Raw genomic sequence first — 21,097 nt, 5'->3', positions numbered from 1 at the left:
CAGCCACACCATATATTTGAAACCGATCAAGGACTACGTGGGTTCCCTGGTGCAACCATTTTCAGAGAGTGTTAAGTGCCCTGTTCTCAGAAAAGTCTCAGTAAACATAGAGTCTGTGTTCCCATCTAACAACCTGGAGGAAACTAACTTCATCAGAAAGATCTCCATTTGTTGTTGCGATAGTCTCTTCTGTTGAAGGAAATCTTGGCTGATGTACTGCAGAATTTCCTGCCATTTGCTACCTTAACAAATTCAAGTGCCAAATCTTGGGCCAAGACAATCCATCACCTCAGTAGTGTGTCCGTTTGTAAATGGAGGTGAAGAAAAAGGGAGTGAACAGATCACATCACGGATTAAGGAGACTGTTAGAGGAAGCAGTGCCTTTGTTACAGGAGATAATGGCCTCTTGGTGAGATTAGAAATTAATACAAACATCCTGATGATCGATTTAAATTGTGGTGAATATTCATACATGCTTGCTTGAAACAAATACTGTCCTATATGCATTAAAGAAAATAAATTCATGCTAGCACTTCAAGTCCAGACAAAGGAAGCAAGGAGAGAGGCTTAGACACCTGACCAAAAAAAGCACTGGATCATACACTGTCTATGAAAAAACACTGACTACATATTACTCATTCAAACAGGGAGACTACAGCCATTACGTTTTTCACTAAGCAAAGCACAACTAGCAATGATCAGCCCACGCATGCTGGCTGCTTAATGGAAAGATGCTGAACAGAAAGTGTTTTGTTTGACTTCTTGTGTAACGTGACCTTTCCAGCACAGGCAACTAAAGATCACAGTGGGACTTGAAGAGGAAGCCCATGTGAAAATAGGTTTGAAAGCGTAACTAACTATTTCGTTAGTAGCATTCATTACAGATACTCCTCTACAGTCCAGCTAACCAAGTATCAAGCTACCAATATTGAAGCTTTCCACTATAATTAGACAAAAAAAACTAACACTTGCTCAAATTGAGAAGGATGGCAGAGGATGTTGCACTTCTCAGCTAATTCACTACAGAGGGTATTTTTGCAAAAAGCACTTGATTTAAAAACCAAACAAATCTGCATAATTAAATCCCACATGGAGTATTTATTTCCATATGCGGATCACAGCATTCTCTGCCTATCTACATAGGGAAATGACAAGAGCGTTCTAAAAAGTATTATTCATATAATATTACCTATTTGTGACATCCCTGAAGAGACAGAGTTGGAGGGTATGCCAACATGGGTATATTGGTACCTCCCTCTCAGAGCACAGAAGCATTTCAAAGCCACAGGAACACTCATTTAATTTCCTGATCAATGAGAAAATGCAAGTATTATCCCCATCTTTCATCATCAGGAGAGCTGAAAGTAACTTTCTTTTTAAGGTTAGGACTCACATGTCGATGCTACTGTATTAAACTGCAGCTGCTTTCCAGTGTGATGCTTTTACATTCATCGTTTTGATAGCAAGTGGACGTACTTGTACTGCTAGGGGTGTCTTCTCCTCACAGCCAGGTCTAGTTGCCAGTAATAATTAGTAAGAAAGCTTTCATGCCTAGATTTTTGGTGCCAGATTTAAGAATATCACAAATTCAGATATACGGGTGGTATTCTTAAAAGCACTCAGTAGTGGCCTATTTCCATGGAAATTAATGATAAAACTCCTATGATTTCAATGGGAGCAGAGTTAGGCCAATGCCCAGTGCTTTTGAAAATGCCACTTTAAAAGCTTTGCCAGAATTAAATACTTCATGGGACAGATTTTAACAGTTATGCATATGATCACATGCAAAAATAACTGGGGCAACCTTGTGCTCAACTTGAATGCACGACAGTTGCGCACACGAAGGAATCTGCAGGTGCAAATGGCTAATGAGATGCCTAAGAATATTAAAGATGCATTTTGTAATTAATATTTCAAAAATCACATTATACACATGCATTCTATGTAAATTCAGTACAGCACAGAGCTCCCGACATTGGAGGAACAAGTATACTCAGTGCGAATAAGGTACAGCTAATAAATTAATGAGTTACTGTTTATCTTTCTAGGTTACTCTTTAGCCTTCTAAATTAAGACACTAGAAAAACCTAGAAAAAAATATTCTGGTTTAGTGTTACCTAGCTGAAAATTAACATCACCTGACACAGTCAGATCAACCCTGCAATTTTCATCCAAGTGAATGGGGTTCTGTAACAGAGGTTGCCTGCAATAGCAGGGGACTGGACTCAATGACCCAGAAGGTCCCTTCCAGTCTTATGTTGCCTCTCAAAATGGCAGTGAACCACTTTGGTCATCTTTGGAGAGGCAGCAGCGTTAATACTGACCATTCAGATTATAGACGTGATGCTAACACTGTCGTCCTTCTTTCAAAGGCCAGCACCAAGAAGGGATACACTGTCAGAGACAGCATCAGAGTAACAGCTGATCTCAAAACAATATTTGGCTCTAGACTGCAAGTGCATCTTCAAACAAACAGTTGTTTTGTTACCTGTAGTGAGGAAAGCTTAAAGTCAAAGCTACCCTCTGTGGTATTAATTTAGATGGAATACAGGGGCCCAAAGACCTCAACATAACCCAGTCACTGTCCAACATTAAACAGTGTTAAAAAACGTCCAGGGTTTGTTATAGGGAGACCTCAGCCTGCTTAGTCCCATGGCAAACACATCATTAAACATGCTTTTAACCTTCTATTACAGATAAAGAAAAGAAGGAAAAACCAGTTAAAACATTTGAAAGTATTAAATAAGGCTTTCACTTTAACAACATTCCCTTGTTCCCTTTTCCTTTAGCTCAGGAAGTTTTAGAAGAACCTCCCTCCCACCTTGTTTGACAGTCTCTTAGGGTATGTCTACACTACTCACTGGATCGGTGGGTAGCGATCAATCTATCGGGAATCGATTTATCACGTATAGTGTAGATGCGATAAATCGCTCCCCAATTGCTCTGCTGTCGACAGCTGAACAGGAGTGGCGATCCCATGCCGCGAGGATGATAAGTAAGTGATTCTAAGTCGATCTAAGGTAAGTCGACTTCAGCTATGCTATTCTTGTGGCAATGTCATCTGGGTCCCACTCTCAGGCCAGAACATCACTCAGGATCAGGATGACAAAGGCCGAGATCCAAATGAAGTCGCTCACTCCACTAGCCTCTGTCTGTTCTGCTTTTTCCCCCTAAAGAAATATTTCTTTAACGACCCCACAAAAGGAGTGATGGGTGGACTAGCCCATTCCCTTACTATTTTGTCCACCAGCTAGGCCTAGTATCCAACACACCAATTTTGGTTTGTTACTCTTCTGTTTTTCCAAAGCATGATTTTAAAGTAGTCCATGAATCAGATCAGGAGGCCCTTTTGTTTAGACTAATTCAGTCTATCTTTTCCCATCATCATTCGTTATAGGTGACTGACATCTTACAAACTTTCACATTTCTACAGGTGAGCTTACAATTAGGAGTAAACCTATAGGCCTAATTATCACAACACCTCCAAAGCGAAAAGCTCTTATTTTGTATTGCACTTGCAGGTATTTTGTATTCTAGCATTTGTTACAAGGGAAGTTTACCCACATAACTAAACTAGCCTAATCATGCCTCTAAATTTCCCTGTGTAGACAAGCCCCTAGGAACATCAGCTCTTTCCATTATATCAACAACTCACCTTATTCACAACAGCAGCCACAACAGGCGGCACTAACTAATGAGCCGACTGTGTAACAATACAACGTGTTTATTTAGGAAAAACAGAACTGTCAGAAGTACGAGTCTTCCTTTCCGCCTCAAATTCCTTATGGCAAACCTGTCAAATATGAACCAGAAGTGCTCTTGCTACAGAACATCAAGTCCACAAACATTCCTTTCTCTAAAAGCCAACTAAGAGGGCATATGCCCAGTACAACGGTGTTATAACCTGTCACCACTGTAGATCTGGGGCCTAGTTACTGAGTGAGTTCAGAGAGAGAGAGAGAGAGGTGTCAGTATCACAAAATCACCACACACTGGGCAGTCTGAACAGGAGGTAACAAGGACTGGTTAGAGAACAGTGTGCACAGCAGACGAGGACAGAGATTCGCTGGCAGAGCTGTGGGAAGCCAAGGACTGGAACACCAGATCATGCTGAAGGTCAAGCCTGAGGTGCACTAAGCTATGTGGGGAGTCATAGCTGATGTCTTCCTGAATATCATTCAGTTAAATGGTGCAGAACCAGCAGACAGATCCTTTTAGCTGCAGCCTAATAAAGGCTACGTCCAAATGCCAGCATTAAATTAGGTTACCCAGCAGTGCCATTGGCTTCAGACACTGATGCACTTGGCCAGATCTCTCTGAGAGAACAGATATTTCTAATCAACTCCAAGACTTGAGCTTTTTCTATACTGAGATGTGCACATTATGTCTGATATGATTCCTTTCTGGTTTCCATTCCACTGGGTCGCCTAGTCAGAAGGGATCAACAATATAAGCCCTGGAGAGATAGAAGGAAGCCAGTTAACTGTATCGTTCTAGTTACTTTGACACCATGCTTCTACTGGACAGAAACCTTTGAAGAGCTCAGGAACACAGCTCATTTGGAATAGATAACTCCCAGGGGAGTGAGGGGATCACTTCAATCAGAAGACACAAGGGCTTCGCTGAGCCTTCCACTGGATTCCAACAGCACATAACACCAAATGGTAACTTAAGGAAATCAGAGAGACAGAGAGAAAAAAGTGATTAAGACACCTCCAGCCCCTCCGCTCCTCCTTGCAGTCATTAGAGAACCCACCGCACTTTTTGTACGAGCGCTGGGAAGATCTCAATATTACTTTTCCTCTCAAAATCCCTCTTCCGGTTTTAATTAGAGGCAGGATTCTTCTTCACTTCCTGTCCTAAACTACTTAATACTGCTGTGTGCTGTTAACTACCAAGTTCTACCCCAGAGCAGGGTAGGGTGCACTTCAGTGTTGGACAGAGTGGATGTAACAATTCCTGGAGGGGCTTTATGAGACATCTGAATAAAAAGAGCATGCGGACCATAGAGGAATTATTTCCTGTTCCTTATCCCAACCCAAGTTGTCAGAGACTCCCTGTAGCAGTGTCATTTCTAGGCACAAGGGAATGCATCAAAACTGCCCTGGCAGGCTCAGTAGAAATCCTTTGGTTTATGCATAACTATTTAAACATTAACTTCAAAATACAAAACTAAATCCTTCTAAGAATTTATTAGCAATGCAGTTCAGTCAGCATCAACAGTGAAGGGATTTCAGAAAACAGGTTCGACAGACAGATGGCTATGAACTAATTTAGTCCTTTATCTTCCTCCTACTCTATACACCTATTCACTTTTGCAGAAACTCCAGAATTTGGGATGGTGTCCTTTGGCTGCTCAGCTACAGGGGGGATGATGCAGCAGCATGGGATGATGCCTGCCACACGGGAGATGTTACTGTATCAGGAATCACTGTCAGGCAGATCACAAGCTCACCAGCACAACTGGAGAGAGAGAGCAGAAGCAACATGGGTTAAAATAATTCTGATCACCATTTGTGTGATGCACTGTTGCAGGGATGGGGAATTCTACTTTCCATCTCCCACAATGGAAGTTATTTTATATGCATCTGAAGTCTGGAGTAAGACAGCTACCAACTTAAGGACCTGATCCTACAAATCCTTGCTAACTTCCTCCTGAAGTCAAGAGTGACTACTAACCTCACTGCAGCTTAAGATTCTTTGTATCTGATGTGTGGCAGGCCACTTGAATCCACTTGATTATAATGAGGACTGATGGCAGTCCACTCAAATAATGAAATGCATGTGAAAGGCTGGAAGACTTTAATCCAGATGTATAAGTGAAAAACTGCAACTTGTGAAGTCCAGTGTTGTAAACTCTTGGGATTTGGTATTTTTCTTAAGGCCCCAGCTCTTCAACTCTTGTTATTTTGTGAGAATCTCAACTTTTAAAAAAAAGTTAATTTCTAGCCTTTTGGTTGCAGAGAAAAGTTTGAAAATGTGTCCCAGCTGCACTCTCAATGTTTAACTAACAGAAAGTAAATAAGAAGAACCCAATGTTTCTTTTTTTTAAAAAATCTTATGATTTTTCAACCCTTCAGTGGAGATAGCAATACTGGAAGCCATTGATATCCTAGATGTACAATTTCTACATACTTGTCTAGATGGGGAAATTCAGCAGCATAATTGTATCTGTATAATTATATTGTTATAGCTGCATTGGTACAACTCCTGAGGCGAACCATTTTATTCCCACATAGACTTATACTAGCAGAACTACTGCAGTATAATTATACTGGTAAGTTTCCCCAAGCCCTAAGAATGTGCACGTTTTCTGACAATGGAACTGAAGCTATTGAATTCCAAAGCTGAGTTTTGAAACTTCTGGCAGCAGGCAGCTCCTTAATGGAAGCAGTAGACTGTCTGCAAAGGGAAGCATGACATTCCATGTTCTGGTAGCAGTGGGGCATGAGAAAGGATGGCAGTTGAGCACAGCAAGTAGGACATCTTGGCCATGATGTAGCACTTCTAGAACACCCATCTCTGTGCTGAGTTCATCTAGCAAATTACCAGAAAATTTGCACTCTGTTGTACAACAAGTGGTGAAAGTTTCCCTAAATAAAATTGCTCTTGTAGAGTGAGCGTGAGGAGTTTCACTGTCGGGGGGAGAACCCTTGCCAAATGCAGAATGCTTCTACTGTTCTGGAGGTTGGGGAATGACAGTAACATCCTGCAGGCTCAGGCACTCAACCGACAGGTTGAAGATTTTTGGAAGTAAGATATTAGAAGTCAAGAATATCCTACAAACAATGAGTAAGAAAGCCTTCTCTCCCCCAAACTGTGCCTTCATGTCAGTGGAGCTAGTGTAGTCTGTATTCAATATGACCATATTCTCCTACGCTCATCACAATCACCCCACACAGTCCGTCACCAGCACTGCATTTCTACACAGTCCATTTCCCCCAGTCATTTAATTTCTTTAAAGAAAAATAAACATATATGGAGAGTTTAACGTTTCCTCCAGCGGCTGCTGAAAAAGCTAATGTAACACCTATCATGACAGGTTTTGTTCACGGGGAACAGAATGATGACTGCTAAGTTCCCCAAAAGAGGCAAGGGAGGTATTGCAAGAGACACACTGAAGAGGAATAAACGAGCCATTTAATCATACTGCAAATAATACGCACTCACTTTTGTAAAGCTGATAAGAGGCGATACAAGTTCTAAGTGTTATTTCAGTCTACAACAAGGATATACCTAAATGGCAATTTTCAGCTGTAAACCAAGAAGCAGGTATACCTGCAGAGCAGGGGAGGCAGCCTAAGCAGTTTGCACAGGAGCAGGACAGTCAGCCTCAGCTTTGTTGACTTGATGTGTAGGGAATGCCTACATTACACAGGATTAGCATGATTAAACATGACTGGTCAAAAGAGTTAGCAGACATGATACTGATTAGGACTTAGCTGTCAGCGTAGACTGGGTCACATCATGTCAGCTAAGCACAGTTTGACCCAGAGCTGACATTTGCAGGCTGAAGTGAGAAAAACCAGCCCTGCCACTGCCTCAGACAGTTTTGGAAGTGTGTATAAGATTTCTTATACCGTAGAACCTCCGAGTTACAAACAACCTCCATTCCCGAGGTGTAACTCAGAAACGTTCCTAACTCTGAACAAAACATTATGACTGTTCTTTCAAAAGTTTACAACTGAACATTGACTTCATACAGCTCTGAAACTTCATTATGCAGAAGAAAAATGTTGCTTTCCCTTTTTCTTAGTAGTTTACATTTACCACAGTACTGTACTGTATTCATTTTTCTTTGTCTCTGCTGCTGCCTGATTGTGTACTTCTGGTTAAAATGAGGTGTGTGGTTGACTGGTCAGTTTTTCACTATGAGATTCTACTGTACCACATTCTTCACTCAGGGTGGTGTGTGAAGTCTCCTGGTCCCAACTGCTGCTACCCTTTCTTCTTTGGCATGGCAAAAGCTGCAATTTTCTGACACTAAAAGTCAATGCAAATACATAGCAAGATTTAGCAATCCAAATTCTAGATGTTCAGAACCAAAGGATTCAAGTAAAAGGTGAATCTAGCATTTCATTGCACTTTTTGCTACAAATCAACCCATTCTGTTTTCAGTTTAACAAATCTGTATTGTATGTAATCTACCCCATTGCCCTTCTATTTAGTGCTCTCTGTTAGAGGGAAAGAAACAGAGAAACTCAGAGGCTGGTCACACTTTTTGGGAGTATCTTCAAATGGTTAAGAGTAGGCATGTGCAAATGAGGTCTCCTGACTCACTATAAGACTTCGGCTATCCCTTATAAAAAGATGATGATACCTCACAGGAGCTTTAACATCTGTGAATGCTTTTAAGGTACGTCCAACACTGCAGTTAAAAACCTGCAGCAGGCCTGTGCTAGCTGACTTGAGACCACAGGGCTCAGACTAAGGGGCTGTTTAATGGCAGTGTACACATTCAGGCTCAGGCTGGAGCCAGGGCTCCAAGACCCTCACCCTTTGCAGGTCTCCCTTGGGCATAGACTGGCTACACAGGAGGCCTTAAAGCGCTGCAGCTGTGCCACTTTAAGGTCTGTCATGTAGACAGCCTTAGGCCATGTCTACACTTGCAGAGTTTTTGCGCTGTCAGTTTCCAATGACAGTGAACTGGTAAAAGAAAAGCGCAGGTTTGTGTACTCACTTACTTCCACAGGCATCAGAGTGTTTACATTTGAGCATTTCCATCGCCAATGAGCACAGTGCTCTGAGGGCAGCTCTCTCCATTTTGACAATAGGTCTTGTGGGAAGGGGGCGGGGGGGGGAGGATCATGGGGCATCCTGGGTCCCTGAACAGCCTCCTCTCCCCAAACACTGATCAGCTCCAGTAGCTCAGTATTTGCTCCATGGAGCAGGCATTGTCACCTGGCCAGGTAAGTGAGCACTTGCCATGAAAACAGAAAGGGGAGTTTCAAAGTTCCCGGGGCTTTAGAAGGGGAGGAGTGGATGTCTGTTTACCTGGCGTCAGAGCAGCAGCGCTGCTGGCCAAAGTGATCACCTAGACCAGGGGTGGGCAAACTTTTTGGCCCAAGGGCCACATTGGGGTTGCAAAACAGTATGGAGGGCCAGGTAGGGAAGACTGTGCCCCCTCCCAAACAGCCTGCCCCCCACCCCTTATCCACCCCCTCCCACTTCCTGCCCCCTGACTGCCCCCCTAAGAACCTCCAAACCCATCCAACCCCTCTGCTCCTTGTCCCCAACCGACCCCCCTCCATCCACCCCCCCCCACCCCCTGACCACCCCCTTCCAGGACCCCCTGCCCCTGACCGCCCCCTTCCAGGACCCTACCCCTTATCCATCTCCCCCCCCCAGCCCCTTTCGGAATGTGGCCCCGCAAACATGGGCGGAGGACTCAACAGGAGCAGGGGCAGCCGCACAGCCAGAGAGAAGCGGTGGTTTCCCCTTCAAAGGGCCGCTTCTCTCTGGCCGGCTGCGTGGCCTCCCAGTGCTCCCCCTGAGTCCTCCGCCTGCGTTCCCTGCGCTCCCGCCATCTGCACCGCCCGCCTGCATATGATTTCAGTGCAGCCAGTGTTGAGTTGCCCGAGTGCCCGGCCCTGGGTCCCCCTGTTGTTGGGGGGCCTTTGCCAGGGCACCCTGTGTTCACTTGTAAATCTGCCCCTGCACCGCGCCGCCCAGCCCCGGAGCCAGCCAGGATGCCGCGCTGCCAGCACAGCAAGCTGAGGCTGCGGGGGAGGAAGGACAGCCGGGGAGGGGCCGGGGCCAGCTGGGAGCTCAGAGGCTGGGCCCGCAGGCCAGATGTGGCTCGCGGTCTGTAATTTGCCCACCTCTGCCCTATCCACACCCCCGCCCTCTGACCACCACCCCGAACTCCTCTACCCTCTATCCAACCCCCGCTGTCCCCTGCCCCCTTACCACACTGCCTGGAGCACTGCTGGCTGGCGGCGCTACAGCCACGCAGCCGCCGCCACCGTGCAGCACAGAGACTGGGTCAGGCCGGGCTCTGCAGCTCGCTGCCCCAGGAGCTCGCAGCCCTGCCGCCCAGAGCATTGCGCCAGCGGCGGAGCGAGCGAGCTGAGGCTGCGGGGGATGGGGGATAGCAAGGGAGGGGCCAAGGGTGAGCCTCCTGGGTCAGGAGCTCGGGGGCCGGGCAGGACAGTCCCGCGGGCCGGATGTGGCCCGCGGGCCGAAGTTTGCCCACCCCTGACCTAGACACTGTGGGATATCCTGTGGAGGCTAAAAGCTCTGTAAACAGGAAGAACGTGTCTTCACTTGCACATCACCGCAAAAGCATCACCAGTAAGAGCTGTACGGCTCTCGTGGACGTGGTTTTCTTTTGCGGTCAAACTTCTGAGTTTCGCCGCAAAAAGTCATTGGCAAGTGTAGACGCTCCTGCAGTTTTTGCACAAAAAAGGGACTTTTTCTGCTTTAAATGGGAAGTGTAGGCATGCCCTTAGTGAAAGTAACATTCAGAAATGGATACTACTAGTAAGAGTGAGTCAGTCAGTCAGTCTCTCTCTCTCTCTCTCACACACACACGCTGAACACCTCTACGTTCATTGCCACTAGTTCTATTCAAATTCAAGTCAAGAGTTATCGGCCTTGCCTAAACACAGAAGTTGCATTAGGTTGACTCACAAACTGGTTTTAGTTAATTTAGTTAAACTGGTGCAAACCCCTATGTGGACGCACACAACCTGGTTTATATAAATGCATAGTAACCAGCCTACATAAATCAATTTTAGTTAAATAGGCATAACTCGCGGGCAGACAAGGCCTAAATCCACTCTTTATTCAAAAGCAGGTTTGAGCACAGTGCCTCAGCCTAGTCCCAACTGGACATTTTTCCAACCACACAATTTGGCTTGCTGGCAGTCTGACAGACGCAGAGATGTGAAACAAATCAAAAATGAGGTGAGGGTACGAGGGAAAAATCACATTGAGGAAGTTACCCCGCACTGGCCCACATTTCATGGAGCCCAGGCCAAGTGCTCTGATTACCCCCTTATTTTAATGACACTGGCTATGAAGATAATGGGACACGTCTGGCAAGGCCTAGTAAATCAGACGATACACCGCAGGTTGCTCAAGTCTATCTGCTGTCTTTCCCACACATGTAGAGAAGTGCACATCACACTGCGTGTGGGAGTAGAGATGAAAAGCAGCTTGCATGTGTTCAGCTCTGCACCTCATCATCGGAGGAGAAAAGCTGAGCATCTGAGGGGGAGAGAAAAGAGAAGGGAGGAGAGGTGCAAGGACGTCATCGGGGGCACAGATCCTGCGGGAGGCCAGGTTGCCTGGAAACAGAACAGGGAAGAAGAGGAGGAAAAGCCATTAGTTGGAAGAAAACTGAAATGCTTTTTATAAAGCAAGTTCAACCCGGGCCTCAGCAGGGCCATTGTGGGGAGTCTAATCAGCCCGGCTCAAGATAGTCAAGTGTGTGAAACTGCTGTGTAGACTGATTTTTTAATAGTACATTTCAAACTGTACATTAAGCACAGTGACCAATTCTATTATCACGTGAAATACATTAGTGAACTAAAACATGTGAGATATAAATTTATGTTTGCTTCATTTCACACCAGTTAATAGACAGATCAGTATAAACTCTATTGTTATAGCTCATGATATCACAGTCTAGAACAAAAGGTTACAGAGTCCTGTGACAACAGCTATCTATACCTCCAAGTTCATACAAGCCAGTCTAGAGATCTATTCTGATCCCATTTAAACAACTGCAGTTAATACATGGATTTTACTGTACTGATTTTTTTAAACCACCCTATGGAAGAGCAGACTACCAAGAGCTCATTTACTCTGTCAGTGGGGCCTGTTTGTGCTAACGTTAGTGATACCTAGTGTAATATTCCAGTTCATGAATGCTGAAATCTGGACATATCTGAGAACGTTGGGAGAAGATGCTGTAATCACAGGACACTGTCTCCATCCACTGGCTGGGAGGAAATCACACCCAAGCATTTGTACTGGTATAGTTGATTGATGAGAGTTAGCCACTATCAGAATGAGAAAGGCACAGTCTATTCCATCATTGGTGGGCTTCCAGCTGAATATTATTATGGTTAATTCCATAACAAACCATCAGCACTGTAACTCCTCTGTACACCACTGAGCTGGGCATCCCAATGACAGGTAGGGGTGGAGTACACAGAGGAACTCATTAATTTATTCATTTATAAATGATAATCTCCTCTTTACTTTGGGGCTTTTCTACAGCAGGATATTTTTCAGTTTTACTGTTTCTACGGATGAGACTGTTAAAGTAAATACATACAGAGGAACATCTGAAAAAGGTCTCTGGAACAGGGGCTGTCTAATGAATGCCTCACACTCCAACAAAAGATTAATATTATACTTCACACCTGACTATCTATTTATGTGTGGTTTTTAAACTCTGAGATGCACTTTAGATTTAAGACACTTCTAAAATCCTAAGTGCATTTTACTGCAAAACTGTCAAACAGCTAATACTAATAAAACTAAAAACCAACTGTCTCTAACAAGGTCAGATCAGTGAAATAACTGTGATAAAATATCATATTAAAGTGATAGGATAGCTTGTACAAGAAAGAGTGCATCCTATTAAACTGCAACTGATTTACTGTTACTGTGACCAGAACCAATTACGGTGGGAGCAGGACTCCGGCCAAACATTTCAGCTAACATGTCCAATTCATTCCGCCTGCCAGTGTCAAGACCAGCTTGTAAGATCACCTGTCTCTTAATGAACATGTTTCTTAGCTTACTAATGTTCTCGCTGCTGTCAGCAGAGCTGGAGGCAATAATGTCAGCCCAGCAAGACTGTTACTCACTGACACTATATTAGAGCACTGAACATCAGACAGAGTTGCTTAGCAGCAGTTTTGGAAACGCAGTCACATGCAGGAAGAAAGTTGTCACAGCAGGCTGTGTACCAAGAATGCCGAACAGCAGCAGCCACCAGTCTCTCTGCTGAGTAACTGAACTATACAGAACAGCTTCCCTGCAGTGTGTATGAGGAAAGATGGAGGAAGAGCCATGCTCAGTCTTTTTAAAGTACGCTTTGGGAAAGACCAACCCCCCAATACCAGCACAGAGTCCTTACAAAGCTGTTGGGATACTGGGAATACAACAGATTCAAAAAAATGGGATAATACTGTAGCAAAGCCCACTAAATATACACTTCGCTCAAATTAAGACATGAACAATGAATACTTTTTGATGACAAGGAAAGAGTTGGGGGGTCAGCATTAATAATGCTGTTAAGCAAACAATCCGACAATTATGAAGCTGGAGAGAGAAAGCTATTCTGTTCATGCTTCCTCTGACGGCCAACCCGATTGCTACTGGGTGCTTTGCTGAGCAGCTTGCTAAAGGTCTTTGCACATGATCTGCACAAGTTAAAGAAATACTTTCTCAGCCCCTGTAAGATGTTCAAAGATAAAGCAACAGCCTACACCAGATTTAGAAAATGTCAGACCTGAGATAGTGTTATGACCAAATGATTCATGTAAGAGGCACATGTGACATAAGTGCAGAATATTAAGCATGGATGGCTTTGAAAGGAAATTTTGTCCTAAACCTGGGAGATCACAGCTCAGAATTTATTGACACAGTCATGCACTAGTACAAATGACGACAAGTTTTTCAATACAATATTAGGGCATGACTGGGGGGAAAAAAGAGTTTAAAAAACATGCGCTTTCATCACTGACAATTACCAAAGTGTACGTGGGGATTTTCCCATCAGCCAGTGATGAAGCTCACAACTGGAAAATGACTGCAATGACACTACTAGACATTGAATAAACCTGGCAGAATGGAGGAGGAGGTTTCTTTTCAGTCCAGTATTTCAACAACCAAATTGTGGGAAAAGAAAAAGCAGATGACAGCTCATTTTATTTATTTATTTATATATATTCCAAAGCCAGAAGGTACCATCATGATTATCTAGTTTGACCTCCTGTATAACACAGGCCATAGAACTGCCCCAAAGTAATTCCTAGAGTATATCTTTTAGAAAAACACCTAATCTTGATTTTTAAATGGCCAATAATGTAGACTCTACCATAACCCTTGGTAAATTGTTTCCATGGGTAATTATTCTCACTGTTAAAAATTTATGTCTTATTTCCAGTCTGAATTTGTCTAGCTTCAACTTCCAGCCATTGGATCATGTTCTACCTTGTCTCTCCTAGACTGAAGAGCCCATTATCAAATAATTGTTCCCCTCGTAGATATAGACTGATCAAGTCACTCCTTAACCTTAAGATAAACAGATTGAGTCGAGGAACTCAATACACTATAAGGCACCATTTCTAATCCTTCAGTTGTTCTCGTGGCTCCTCTCTGAACCCTCTGCAGTTCATCAACATCCTTCTTGAACTGTGGACATGAGAATCAGACTCTGAATTCAGGTAACAGTTGCACCAGTGCCAAATACAGAAATAAAATAACGTCTCTACTAGAAATTCCCATTTACGCATCCAAGAATTGCATTAGCCCTTCTGACCAGCGCATCACACTGGGAGCTCAAGTTCAACTGATTTTCCAACAAGATCCCCAAATCTTTTCCAGGATAGAGTTCCCCATCCTGTAAGCATGAGCTACATTCTTTGTTCCTATATGTATACGTTTAGGCATAATAAAACTAATTGTTTATTTGCACCCAGTTTACCAAGCATTCCAGATCTCTCTTAATCAGTCACCTGTCCTCTTCAAAGTTTATAAATCCCAACTGGTTTTTGGTGGTTTTTTTGATCCACTCAAGTAAGTTTTTAAGAGACAGTCAAACAAGTTTCCAAAAAGCACCTTCTGCAGTTTGCCATGATCAGACAGCAGTTTCTATGGAAACACAAGTAAGCATCAGAGCCAGTAAACCTCTTGTAAATGTCATACAGTTGTGAGTGCCCAGGATCATGCAGGCTCCTGTAGTCAGCAATCTTTTATATCTCAGAGATGAATTATCTTCATTCCCAGACCTGGTGATTTCAGGAAAGGAGATTCAGCAAATCAGGGCCAGCCACATTCTCACAGTGATGACCCACCCATCCAATACCTTCTTTAATCACTTTGACCTATTTTATACATGATGGCACCGTGGGATTACCCTCCTATTTTTGGAAGGGGAAAGACAATGCTTTGGTGTGTTCCAATCACCATAGTATCACTGTGCTATCATTCCAAGCAAACTGTTCATGCTGGTTCTTCTTGAGTGTGTTAGGGCCCCAATAGGCAAGATGGGTTTATGCCCAGCCAATCAGCCACAGCAGATTTTTACCATTCGACAAATTACTGAATAAGCCCGAAAGAACAAGATGTATACAGCCTTTATTGATGTAAAGTGGCCTTTGACTCGGTTGATCATCGCTCCCTTTCCGCCTGCAGGCAAGTGGTGCAGCTGGCAAGCTCCTCAACCTTCTCATAGAAATGCACTGCCGAAGAGTGAGCTGTGTGCACTTACATACTAGGACAGCCGCTCAGTGTGAGTACCACAGCAGCGCCCATCCAGGTTTTGTGGCTGTCTCTAATCTGTTCAACACCATTATTGATCAAATGATGGAAACTGTCACTAGCCACATATTGAGAATGGTACTGCATGACGTTTTCAGAACAGACCTGGAATGTGGATGACGCTGCTATCTTCGCATCTTCACAAACTAATCTCAGCAATTCCCTGATATATTTATGGAAGATGCAAGTAAGCGTGGTCTTCAAGTCAACTGGAAGGAAACCAAACTGATGACAGTGGCTGACTCTACCCCTCTACGTAATCAATGGACAATGTGTTGAATTTGTCAACTCATTTTAGTATCTTGCTCTGTTGTCACTATGAAGAGGAAAGTTGCCTTGCTGACGTAAAACATTGAATCGGGAAGCATCATGCAGGCTCTTTGGAACTGTCTGTTGCATCAAGGCCACATATCAATTCAGACTAAGATGTGTATCTATGAAGCAGCAGTGGTTTCTGTCCTTTTGTATAGCTCTGAAACCTGGGTCACACACATACAAATGTGCCAACTGGACCCTTCCAACATGAAACAGCAATAACTATTGAAGGCATATAGTATTTTCATGATTACGAACAAGGATGTCGGGCATCAAATCAAATCAACTAGCCTAAAAGGTCTTCCCAGGTGACAACCCCAACTTAGGTGGCTTGGCCCTCTGCTCCATATGCTGGCGTCCATACCAGCCCACCAGTTTTATGCATTCAATCCAACAAAAGCTGGATGGGGAAGATCTCACAGACAGCATTGTGCATGCTGGAGGGACGTCAGGACTTCCAGCCTCGCCTGCCTCAGCCTTAATACAGAGTGGGCAGCAACACTGGCAGGAGACCGGGCTCCATGGAATCAGGTGATCTGAAGTGTACACTTCACACTCCATGAGCAGGAGAATTAATGAATGAATAATTAATATACTTTACACAAGCATATGAAAAAATACAAGTTTGTAGAGTGGCCCTGTTACAGAGCTGGGGACTCCTAAGTTCTAATTGCTGCTGCTGACCAGCTGTGTGACCTTAGAGAAATCCCCTCACTTCTGTGCCTAAAGTTTTCCCATCTGTAAGTGGGATCTACACCTCCCCCCTACACACATTTATAAGTCTTAATTAGAGACAAAAGGAGATGCCATCAATGGCTAGAGAAATGGTTTTTAAACAAAAATAGTACCAACAATACATGACCACATTGCTTGTATGTTATCTCTCTGCCCCCCCCCCCCCCCCGTGTCTTGGTAAGTTCTTCAGGGCCGAGCTGTTCTTTCCTACATCCCTGTATACTGCTTAGCACATTTGGGGCATTGTTGTAATAAACAGTGATTAGTATATGTCTATATAGCATTTTGAGGATGAAAAGCATTGTGAATGCTAAGCATTTCTTCAAGTATATGACAGGTCTCAGATCTCAGTAATCTGTCCAGTTTGCCCAGAAAGACATCTGAAACCTGTATTTCAGGAGCAGACAGAGCATCTGAACCAAATAAAGCAGGAAAATATGAAAAGTCAAATCTCATGCACCAAATTTTAGCCCAGAGCAGATTCTCAGGATCAAGTTATCAGCTCCTAAGCAGAATCACAGTGAACATGGCAAGAGTCCGTAACTACAAGACCAATATTGCCACTGTGATTGGTAGAGAACAGAACTCACGCATGTATACTGTTTACCAGAGCTAACACAAGCCCCAATCCTTCAGAGTACACCCCTCGTGCAGCCCTTCTGCCAACAGGGCTGGGGTCCCAAGCAATTGCAGGGGTCCACTCAGACAGAGCAGTCTGCAGAATCAGGCCTTTGTAGCTAGACACATATATTTATAAACACACACACTTGTTCAAGCTACTGACTCACTCAGCCTCAAAATATTGACTATTTGAGATACTTTTTTAAAACAGCTACTGTTTACATCTCAGAGATGCATGCATTTAATTCAGTGTTTTTATGTTTCTGCCAAACCTAGTAACTTTAGTCTGCATTTGACCTAAGAGAGACTTGAAATGGTCAAATCAGTCACGTACAAATCTGTTTAAAAGACTACAATATTACTTACAATTCCAAGAATGCAACAGAATCAAAAATACTTCCCCAAGGCCTTCAGCATGCCATCTCCAGTCCCTGATTCAATTATAACACTCCTAATTAGCTGATTTAATGACTGGTAAAAATTATTGGCAAACAAGATCCATTTCAAAATCTTGTCGTCAATCCCACCACTCTGACTACATACAAGAATGTTTTCAGATTCAGCAGGTAAAGGTCCCAGAGTTTAACAACAAAGTGGACATTTTCAGAAAGGGCAGCAACACTTAAATTGTAAGAGCTAAAGACTTCAAACACATTAACCCTCAAAGAAAAAAGAGCACCAGAAAGCTGCAGCCCTGCCCAGCCTATAGCTCACATGTGCGTCAAATCAGAAGTGCCATACTGAATTGCTCAAGTGTTTCTTGAAATCTGTTATGTAAAGTGACTTCTCCCCACACCAGATACCTATTGTTGTTACTTGCACTGGCCCAGAAGGATATTAGCTAGTCATATTAAAATGAGTTGCACTGAAACCCCAACAAGGTTACAGCAGTATCTCTGCTGCAAAGCCAGCAGGCAACAAGGTGGTAACAAAACTCCATAATTAAGTATCAGGATTACAAAAAAGAAAATGAGTCCAGAACTTTTTAAACTGACAAAAGAGGCAAGGACCATCACACCAAGTCAGGAAACTCATCAGAAACATCCAAACCATACCTCAGTGGAATGGGTTTGACACCTGTAATCCATAGCCATGTTCATTTAATTTCCAGGTTTTGAGTTCTTCCTCATTATTTGACACCACAGTCAGTCAAACTGGTGTAAAGGTTCCCTGCAATACCTTCTCCCTGCCTCCCAAACATTTCTGAAGGTCTCCGGAGTAGGAAGGGGGACATAAGGACAAGGTGGTAGTAGTAGTAATGGCCAAGTCAAAGTTCACTACAGCCCATTAACCTTTTTGGGCTGCTCTACAGCCATCTTTTGGCTTAGAGAATTATAAGCTGCTTTTGCCTCTGAACTTTGAGAAATGCGACTTCAGTAAGATTTATAAGATGTAAAGAAAAGTACCAGAATGGCAGTCACCTATTTTTCACTGCAGCTTATGTTTCATTACAAAGTTTGGTTCAAACAAAGCCATAGAAACACTCACTCTACCCCACAGATTTCTGCTGCTTAGAGAAAGGTACCTAACCAGAAACACATGCTCATTCAGTACTTCCTCCCCAAACCTCTCAATAAGCCACTAACAGCCTCCTGAGGCTAGAGGAGATTCTAACACTTATTTCAATTAATAGTTTGCTTGTGTTGTAAGTGCCAAGCGTCTGCTTCGCTCTTTACCCTTTGTTACTTCATTTTACTCCCCATGACAGCTTCAATTAGGTTAAATGCACATTTCTGGGGGCCCAAGTCAAAAATTAGTTGAAAATTTCATCTGTCTTATGGCAAAGCCAGCTATGAGGGAGGCCAGGTTTAAGAGAGAGCCTTCCGCTGCAATAGCTCCACATACTATCTTTTTAAAGAATTAGCTTTCACTTTGGTCTACAACTAATTCATAGGAGCTGACAGGCCATTTCTGGCACAAATACCTGGATTCAGTTCAAGGAATCAGAAGTGGTTAAGCACTCAGCTAGTAGGCTACTCATCTAGAGGTGAAAAAAACATACCTAGAAAGTTTAAACTCCATAAAGGAGCAGCCTCTGGGAGAAGCATAGTCAATTTGAGTGTTACACAACACCCACAGCATTAATAGTAGTTTTAGGACTATCTCACCTAATAATAGGATGACCAGACAGCAAGTGTGAAAAATCGGGACAGGGGATGGAGGGTAATAGGAGCCTATATAAGAAAAAGACCCAAAAATCGGTACTGTCCCTATAAAATTGGGACATTTGGTCACCCTACATAGTAACAAATGTTCCTCTTCACTTGTGAGCCATCAGAAAAGACAAATTAAATCCTATGGAGTCTCAATGGCACAGTCCTTTACATTAACGGGATTGCTACAACCTCTCACCTTTCTGAGGGATCCCGCTAAAATAGCTGACACTTGGTCTCACAGTACACATCTCTCCCCCAAACACATGCATATAGAGTTTGCAAGTTCCGGAAAGGCATTCCCCCACCCCCCTTTTAAAAAAAAAATCAAGATGGCAAGAAATCCCCCTCTCTCCTTATTTTCAATGGTTGTAACCAAGTGGAAGAAAAGAGACATTCTGTAAAGAAAGGGTTGTTGATCTACTGGTCAGAGTAAGGAACTGGGAGGACATCTAAGTTTTATCAAGAGTTCTGGCTGATGTTAAGCAAGTCATTTCCCCCTCTGCCTCAGTTTCATGACCCCGTACAATGGAGCTACTACATACCTACCTCATGGGGTGCAGTAAAGCTTAATTCTTGTTTAGAATGTTTGCTCCTCGAATGAAAGGGGCTAGAGGAGAGGCACCATATCATTATTTGTACCCAGATACTACACAGAGTGCTACCAGACAGACAGGAGGGAGGTTAGGCTATGTGTTTATGACTCACCATTGCAACCTGTTGGATCACAATTATGCTATATAGGAATCCTTTAAAGCATTATACTCAACACCCTACCACTTTCAAACACTTATGTAGGACCACTATGACCACAGGAAGGAATGAGCTTGGTGGGGGTAACAGCCTTTGCATAACTTGCTGGGCTTGGGGTCCCCAAGCTGTTCAGCAGAATGGGTCCAGGTTGGGGTGTAAGAAATAAAAGGTTCTGTTCCTTGTCAATACTGATGCACATTGTCAAAACAAGAGTCTCTCAGACTCTGAACCAATGTGTCTCATGCCTGGTTTCCAAATGCCTGTGCAAAATACAAAGCATATCTTGTGTGTGTCCTGGCTTAAGGTCAGGAGTGGAAGTGAACTTCGTGGTCTCATGCTTGTAGCCTCCATTCATGCACACTCTGAAGTTAAAATAATGATGTATGCTATTTCTGAAGAGTTGGCTCTCGGCTGCAGCCCAGGACTCAGGTGCCTTTGGAGAGTTTCAAGGGGAAATCTGAACAGTGCCGGAGCTCTCGATGCCTGGCTCACATCAGTGCTATTATAGTTCCCAACTTGCATGAGCAATTGATACACCCACCAATTTCATAAGATAAAAAGTGAGGGGCGTGTGTGTGCTTTCCGAGCTGGGAGACATTGCTATTTTGGAGGTGGATTTCAGAATTGTGATTTGAAAAATCTAATTTTAGCTTTTACATTTTGGTCTGCTACTGTAAATCAAACTCTGAAGAACTAGGATACCAGCCAACACATGAACATGGGCAGAATAAGACTGGGCTTCCATAGGCATTTGGTGTGAAGAATAATGTTCTTAAAAGATTTAATTTCTTGGGAATGTTTAAATACTGAAAGACAAACACTTAATCTGAGCCATGCACTAAATACAGGTAAATGCAGCAAGGGCACGTGGGTGAAAAGCCACAGCCTGGAACTCACTCAATGCGTCTCCTTGTAAACCCTACGCTCAGGAGCCTGCAGAGAACAAAGCCTCTTTATCCTCACACAAACCGCAGGAAAACAAAAAACAAACAAATAAATCCAACCTAAGGAAGCAT

General features: G+C 43.5%; 1 protein-coding gene across 6 annotated transcripts in view; it reads right to left on the bottom strand.

The window, feature by feature from the left end:
- SIK3 (SIK family kinase 3) overlaps positions 1-21,097 on the bottom strand; it is a 147,806-nt gene that overhangs the window by 86,502 nt on the left and 40,207 nt on the right. Inside the window, exon 2 of one of the 6 annotated variants that reach the window (XM_044996857.1) lies at positions 7,889-7,983. The exons of the other annotated variants lie outside the window; for them this stretch is intronic. The gene's annotated coding sequence lies outside the window, so the exon portion shown is untranslated. The remainder of the gene's footprint in view (positions 1-7,888; positions 7,984-21,097) is intronic. 6 annotated transcript variants of the gene reach the window in all.

The sequence above is a fragment of the Mauremys mutica genome, chromosome 22 (genome assembly GCF_020497125.1).
Source record: "Mauremys mutica isolate MM-2020 ecotype Southern chromosome 22, ASM2049712v1, whole genome shotgun sequence".
NCBI classification, from domain to species: Eukaryota; Metazoa; Chordata; order Testudines; family Geoemydidae; genus Mauremys; species Mauremys mutica.
Note: the sequence above shows the minus strand (reverse complement) of the source record. Positions and strands in the feature narration are given on the sequence as shown.